Source organism: Trichosurus vulpecula, chromosome 1 (genome assembly GCF_011100635.1).
Source record: "Trichosurus vulpecula isolate mTriVul1 chromosome 1, mTriVul1.pri, whole genome shotgun sequence".
NCBI classification, from domain to species: domain Eukaryota; kingdom Metazoa; phylum Chordata; class Mammalia; order Diprotodontia; family Phalangeridae; genus Trichosurus; species Trichosurus vulpecula.
The window spans coordinates 43097645-43106289 of NC_050573.1; positions in this window are offsets into that span (position 1 = coordinate 43097645).

The window sequence follows — 8645 nt, forward strand, 5'->3', positions numbered from 1 at the left end:
TCAGGAAAAGCCTTATATATTTCCATTAGCAAGAAACTGTCCCAGCAGTATGAATAAAAGTTTTGCAAACTATGATCTATGGGCCAGATCTGGCTTTGTCTGTTTTTGTATGGCCCCCACACAGAATCCATTCTTAACTGTACAAAAACCATCAAAAGTGAGTGACATTTGGCCTGCAGGCCATCACTTGCTGACCCGTCATTACAAATCATGCAATGAGATTTCTGGGCAAATAATATAAAAATCGAAATGCAAACACCAAATGTTATGTGTGTATATGCATGTACAGATATATGTGATATGTATACATATTACATTCACTTACATATAATGTGTGTGTATTTATATGCATATATGTCTATGATTTAATAAGTTTAAAATTACATTATTTTTGGGGGGCCCTGTACGTGTATATGTGTCATGTTTATGTGTACATACAAGTAGCATACACATATATGGACTATATGGCTACACAGATGCATTTATATGTACGTGCATGTGTATATGCATGTGTGTGCATGTATATATATATATATATATATGTGCGTGCTCATACATATCTGTGGAACTTGTTGCAGGATTTTAACCTTTCCGAGTCATTAGGACACAGCGTTCTAGTCCACAGCCCTCATTCAGTCAGCTCCCTGATTCGTATATAAAATACTGCTCTTAGACCACAAAAGATGAAACTCTAAATTCAGCCCAAGCTCCTTAACTTTTCCATTGAGTTGTTTTTTTCATTAGTTCCCTGACCCTGGTAACAGGGAATGCCACAGCTAATATTTCAACCAACTGTCTCTCAAGCTCCCCTTTAGGAAAATAGGCCTCACGTGGTCCTTCCCGTCTCCAGTAAGTTCAGCAGCACCCAAAGCCTCCATTGTACTCTAGGCAAGCCCGCACTCTTATCAAAGCCACACATAAAACCTGTTCACCATTTTTCCTCCATTGCCTGTCCCATGAGGTAAATACCCCCATCTCGCATTTGTTAGCAATTTCCAATGCCAAGACCACTTCCCTTCCGTGTCTTGCCCCCTCTTCCTGGGTACCTCTGGCAGACTAAGCCTCATTATACCTGCCTATTCCAGTAGATTACACTTGGTGTAGACCCCAGAATTACAGCCCCAAAAGGAGGCCTCAGGTACTTATGCATTTGTGTAACCTTTACAGTAAAATGTTTTTGGAGGCCACATTGCCCTGAACTGGCAGAAATGCCTTTTCCCTGAGCTCTGGTCAATGTTTTTTTAATACAGCAAATCATTTTTTTGGGGGGAGGGGGGAGTTTTTTTTAACTTCATTTTTCAGACCAGTCTTCTACAGCTTCCCTACATATTCCCTAAATCCTTTATTTGTAATACAAGTTCTAAGCCATTGCATTCTATTGATTAACCCCTCAAGCCCTGTGTCTTCTGAATTAAAAACACACAGCCAAGGAGGACGTGCTTTCAGCTTGTACTCCCTGAATGTTCCTTCAGGTAAGTGAAACATGACTATAAAATTAAGGTTTTATTGACCATTCTGATCGAAATAAACTCTGGTAATTGTGGAAGTTCTTACCACCAATAAAAAGGCAGCCAGCATGTTATTGGAAGTGCTAGAAAGGCAGGTGAAGTGGGATTCTTTAACATAGAACAGTGTAGAGCAGGTGAGATAATTGAATTCATATTTGACTAAAAGTATGCAAGAAATTGAAATAGAGGACATTTATGGGTAATTTTAAATGTGGGGCTTTTAACCGTGCTGCCGGGGACGGGAATCAGGCTAGCCCTTAGACATTATGCATTGGGCTGACCTCTTTGTTTGGGTATAATGCAGGGGTGGGGAACCTGGGACCTTAAGGCCACATGTGGCCTTCTAGGTCCTCAGGTGCAGCCTTTTGACTGAGTCCAAGTTTCATAGAACAAATCCTTTTATTAAGGGCATTTGTTTCGTGACATTTGGATTCAGTCAAAGGGCTGCACTTGAGGACCTAGAAGGCCTCACATGGCCTTTAAGCCGCAGGTTTCCCACCCCGATACAATATACTTCCTGTTTCACAGAAATGGCTCAAGATGCCACAGACTATTTCTAATAGCCTTTATGGTTTTCCACAGCTAGGTGGTGCAGTTTATATGGGGTGTCCCTAAAGTCTGGACACATAGCCAAACATGCATATTTTGAAATATTTGGAATATTAACAGACCTTAGGCCCCTTGACTTCTTTTTCTGGGGTATGCTAAAGGAGAAGGTGTACTCAATTAAAATTACAGATGCAACACACTTGATTGAGTGCATAAAGAGTGAATGTGCTAAAATTGATGGCAGTGTGGAGTTACTGCATCGAGGTCACGTGAATCTTGCAAAGCGCATAGATGTTTGCATCACAAATGATGGAAATCATATTGAAGATGTTATTTGTTAATATTCCAATTAAATAAAATGTTGATGAAAATTTCATTCGTTTTATTTCTTGAAAGTACGCATTTTTACCTATGTGTCCAGACTTTAGGAACACCTTGTAGAACACTAGGCTTGAAGCCAGGAAGACCTGAGTTCAAATTTGACCTTAGATGCTTACTAGCTGTGTAACCCTGGGCATAGGAATTAACTTCTATCTACTTCAGTGTCCTCTTCTGTAAAATGGGAATAGAAATAGCACCTATCTTACAGGGCCAATGTGAGAATCAAGTGAGATAATATTTGTAAAGCTCTCATCACGGTGCTTGGCACATAGTAGGTGCTTAATAAGTGTTTGTGCCCTCCCCTCACCCTCTTTTTCCTCCCCCCGATGGATGCTGGCAGAACCTTTGGCAACCTGTCCCTTTAAGAAAAAAAGAGATTTTGTAGGGGAGGCCCTCCTCTTTGTCAATTACCACCAGCTTTTTGAAAGATTATTTTATAACTCAACCCATTCCGGGCTGAGATGTCCATGAGCTGAAAGCAATACTACTTTCTCACGAATTACACAATTCTGCTCTTCCTCTTAAGCTTCCTCTTAAGAAAAAGTATTTCTAACACAATCATGCCTTCCTAGGCATGGAAACATTAGAAATAGCTCTAAGCTCTTTGGGAAAAGATGCCCTATTACAAAAATCATGCTTGCCATGAAATAAGCTTTCCACATTGACTTGTTTCTGTATATTTGATTTCATGGTTTTATTATTATTATTTTTTACACTTTAGGGCAGAAATATATTAGATATTTCCTAAAATCAGATAGACTAATAACAATATTTGTTTGTAAGGGAGTGGAAAAGTGGGGGAATGTAAATTAGAAGGTGAACTAGGAAGCCTGTTCGCTGATTTGGTCTCTTTATTCTAAATCCAAGCCTAAGAAGAGCCCATAGAGACATTTTCATCTAGGCAATTCTAGGTGAAACTGCCTGCCTACCTCTGTGGACTCCTCTGCTCATCTTCTTCCTCTCCACACCTCTTCTCCCACCCCAATTATTTCTTGGCTTCCAAGGTATACGCATTCATTCAAACACCCAGAGCAACTCATGTCTTACCTTCATGATAACTTAATCTGGTTATTGGAAAAATAGATCCAAAATGACTCATATGAGTATCTTTCAAATGCATATCTTTCTGAAATTAAATCAATAATGGAATACACAACTAGATGGCCTCTGAGATGCCTCCCATTTCTAAATCTAAGAGGGGAAGGTAGCTGGGTGAATAACAATAACTGGTTTGTGTTATGGCAGTTAGGTGGCAGCAGTCAGCTGGACCTGGAATCAGCAATACCCAAATTCAAATCTGACCTCAGACACCTCCTAACTGTGTGATCCTGGGCCAATTGCTGAACTGCTGCCTGCCTCAGTTTCTTTATCTGTAAAATGGGGATAAAAATAGCACCTACCTCCCAGCAGAGTACTGTGAGGAAATGAAAAAACACTTGTAAAGCTCATTGCAAACCTTAAAGTACTATATAAATGCTAGCTATTATTATTAGTGTAGAACATTTTTTTTTATGGGAGAATATACAAAAAGACTTAAATAATTGCATTATTGAATGACTCTTTGCATCTACAATCAGTAGTAAATCTGAGAAAGCTGAATGACAAGGCCAGGGCACAGGTAGGAATAGTTTGGATGGGGAGATGGTAGGGATGCCATTTGATGGTAGAACAAGGAATGAAAGAATCTGAGAGATGGCAAAGAATTGAGGAGTTTTATAGGAAGGATCTCAGAGATGGAAGATCATTTAGTATAACTCATTATACAAATGAGAAAACAGGCTTAGAAAAGTGAAGTAATTTGAATAAGGTCATACTAGTCGAGCTGGAGTTCAAAATAAGGTCTGGTGTTAAAACCAGGGCTTTCCTTTTTGTACAGTATTGTCTGTAATACTAATTTGTATTAATATCAGGGTACAATAAACCCTATACTCTTTGAGTATCTGTAACAACAATGTTACTAGCAGCTGCTTTAGGGGTGTAAGACCCAACAAGACCAGCAACAAGAGCTGCCAGCACAGGTTCTTTGATCTGCTTTTCTAAGAAAAGCAATTTTAAGGGGTTAACAATCTTACTTTAATTAAACACACACACACACACACACACACACGTGTGTGTGTGTGTGTGTGTATATATATATAAAATTAATTCAGGGGGGAAGCCAGCACCTTGAACTTCAGAGCAAATACAAATAGAAATTACAAACAGAAAATATCAACAGATCAAACAACAATTCAACAGACAGGCTTTGTCTGATCAAGACATCACATACATAGTTATCAAAAAGTGAAGCACCAACATCTGGGTTTTCTTCAGAGCCAGGGGGTTCCAGTGGCTACCCAGAGTCTCTACATCAACACTCTTCCAGTGAGTGAGAGCCCCAAACAAAATGCTAACCTCTGAGTTTACATACCCTTCTTGGGGCCTGAATGCTTCATACCTAATAAGCAAAAGAGTGTGGGCCTGGGGCTTTGCACCTAGTAAGACTTAATCAAAGGCACTTGATTACTTTAGCATTCTAAAAGAGAAAACAGTAAAAAAGTTTCACCCTATTTAACATTACCCTATCCAGGCCTGGAATAGCCTCCTTCTTCTTCCCACCCACCTGTGGGATTAATCCTGTCAATCATCCTTGGATCATAGATTTGTACCTAGAAGGAACATGGGAATTTATCTAATTCAAACCCATCATCTTTACCTGCCAGGAAATCAGGTCCCAGAGAAATTAGGGTGCTTGCCCAATGTCACACAGGTTTTAAATGGTGAACTTAGCATTTGAACTCAGATCCTTCATCTCTAAATTCACTTTCTATTGTTCCATCATGAAACATAATCCAAATAGTGCCTCTTCCTTAAAGCCTTCCTCTCATCCTCCCTGGTGGATTAGCACCTACAACCGCAAACATCCCCTCCCCACTTCATTTTCTGCTCTTTTGCACTTTAATAATGCACAACTTCAACTAATGCACAGAATTAAATGTTTTTTGTCTTTTGTGTCTTCTCCTCATAAAGATCTATGAACTCTGAGAGGCCAGGATTGTGTCTTAAGTAAACTTAGTGCCTTATACAATGGTCTGCATAGAGCACATTGAATGCATGAAAGTATCTATCCTTTCTACCTTGTTCCTGGCAAGTGGGTATACAGTCTCTGCTTAAATGCAGATTGTCTCTATTGGGCAAGCAGGGCATGCAAGGATCCAGGAGATTACCGATCTTTGAATCCCAGCCTTGTCCTCACTCCATCCTTAAATGACACTTTTTTGAAATATAAACTCCTTGACAGTTTTGTTTGGTCTTTGAATCCCTGGCTCTTTGTGCATACCCAATGCTTTACAAAGGTTTTTTGAATTGAATTTGTGCCTTAGAGTCCTCAGAGGAAATAAAACTTTATGCCCCAATTTAAGGAGGTGTGCTTGGTTCTGTGCTGTTTAACATTTTTATCAAAAGAATTGGATAAAGGCATAGTAAGCAGGCCCATCAAATCTGTAGGTGACACAAAACTGTGAGAAATAGAGATGGATAACACTTTTCTCAACTGACTGTGGCTCTCTGAGACTAGGAAGCTCATTATTAGGAAAACCTCATCATCCTCTAAGATCCCATCAGCCTTGGTATTCTACCTCATCACCACACTCGGTCCTTCTGATTGGAAGGTGGAACCATGAACTCTAAACACCTCCATTTAAGTAGGGAACTTACCTCAGACCATTTTCTCATTTCTCACCTGGCTGCATTACTTTAGGACCAAAATGACAAAGCCAATATCCAAAAGGATCTTTGCAGGCTAGAACTTTGGGTTGAGTTTTCATAAGATGTTATATAGCTACTCAGCATTCGTAAGCTTTAAAGTTTAGTCAGTCAGGCAATAAACATCTATTAAGTGCCAGGCACTGTACTAAGTGCCAGGGGTAGAAAATAGAGGCAAAAGACAGTATTTGCCCTCAAGGAGCTAACAGTATAATGGAAGAAACTATAAGCAAATAAATATATACAAACAAGCTATTTATAGGATAAATAGGAAATAATAGAGGAAAAGCACAAGAATTAAGAGTTTGTAAAGCTGCTTTACAAATGTTATCTCATTTGATCCTAATAACAACCCTAGGAGATAGTGCTATTATCATCCCTATTTCTCAGATAAGGAAACTGAGGCAGGCAGAGATCAATTCAGCCAGTTAGTCTATAAACACTTATTAAGGACTTATTTTATGCCAGTCATTGTGGTAAGCACTAAGGACACACAAAAAACTAAAAGATATTCCTTACTCTCAAGGAACTCTCAATCTAATGGAGGAGGCAACCTGCAAATGACTATGTACAAATATATGAACTATTGCTCAAGGCCACACAGCTAGTGTCAGAGTCTAGATTTGAACTAAGATCTTCCTGACTGCAGTTCCAATGCTCCACCCATTGGACTTCTTAGTTGCTTCCTATACATTTACTTGGGTTAAAAAATCAATGTCAAAGGTACGAGATGAGGGAGGCACAGCTAAATAGTAGTTCATCTGAAAAAAGATTCGTAAGTCTTTGTGGGCTACAGGCTCAATATAAGTCCATCAGTTACGGCCAGTTATGGAGGCCAAAAAGCTAATCTGATCTGTTTGGTATGCTTGAAGAAAAGCATGGGGCCCAAGATTAGTGAAATGATAGTTCCACTGTATTCCGTCGTGGTCAGACCAGATAAAAAAATATCGTGTTCAACTCTGGTGGGTGCCCCCATTTAATCAGGATGTTAAAAAGTTAGAACAGGTCAAGAGAAGGGCTATCAGTATGCTGAAAGGCCTTGAAAGCATGCCTTTATGCAGACTAGTTGAAGGAACTAGGGTTGTTTAGCCTGTAGAAGAAAAGACTTACAGGAGACATGACAGCTCTCCTAATTGCCAAATCTGTCTCTACACTTATCCCTTCCACATCTCTGGGGTTAGGGGAACTGGTGCTCCCTCCCCACCTTCCTGTGGTCTGGAAAATCTACATAAATGGTTTTTTTTGCCCTTCCTCCATATCAGAGGAGAAGTCTGAATTTTTTTTTCTTTTTCTTTTGTGGGGTGTTTGCAGTACTTTATTGTAAAATTTGGGTAAGTATTTGGTCATAGGCTCTGTGTCATCTGTTGGTCTTTGTGTGTTGTCTTTGGCTTCTGCAAAACTCCCCCCAAAATTCCCATTTAATTTCTTACATTGACACAGGATATAATGAAACCACCACAATGGGGAAAATTGTGTTGTGGAAGGGATAATTGTACTCATTACCTCCACTTCCTCTCCTCTCACTCCTCAACCATTTGCAATATGGCTTCTGACCTCTGCTCAAATGAAACTTGTCTCTCTTATCTCCTGAATCTGGTGGTCTTTTCTCAGCCATCTCTGTTGACCCATCTCCAACTTTCTCTTCCTTCCAGATACCTTCTCCATGAGCCTTCATAATACTGCTGTCCCATTGTTCTCCTACCTATTGATGGCTCCTTCCCAGTCTCCTTTCTAGCATCATCATTCTTGTCCCATGCTCTATCACTTGGCATATCCTTTGGCTCTGTACTTGGTGCCCCCTTCTCTCTCCTCTTTCTGTCTCTCTCTGTCTCTCTGTCTCTCTCTCTCTCTCTGTGTCTCTCTCTGTCTTCTCTCTTCCTCTCCCTCTCCCTCTCTCCTTCTTGCTCTCAATCCCTCCCTCTCCCCTCTGTTTCTCCCATTCCCCCAACTCTCACTTTTCTCCTTCTCCTCCCCTTCTCTGTGGGCTAACTGAGTCCATCAACTCCCATGGGTTCAATGATCACCTCTATGCAGTTGACTCTCGGATCAATGATCTAGCCTTAATCTTTCTCCTGGACTCAAATGCCACACCTCCTACCTCTTATTGGACATCTCCAACTGGATGTCTCACAGACATCTCAAACTTAGCATGCCCAAAACAGAACTCATTCTCTTCTCCCTCCACTCTCTCCTCCTCTTGATTCTCCATTTCTGTTGAGGATACCACCCTCCTTCCAGTAACCCAGGTTGAGAGTCTTCTCAACTCTTCATTCTCCCTCATCTTTGTCTGATCAGTTGCCAAGCCTTGTTAATTGTACCTTCACAGTATTTCTGACATCTGTCCCTTTCTTTCTATTCATGTGACCATCACCCTCATTCAGGCCCCCATTATTTGTCATCTAGACTATTTCAATAGCCTCTTAATTGGTCTCCTTGCCTCCTGTCTTTCTTCTCTCTTCCAAC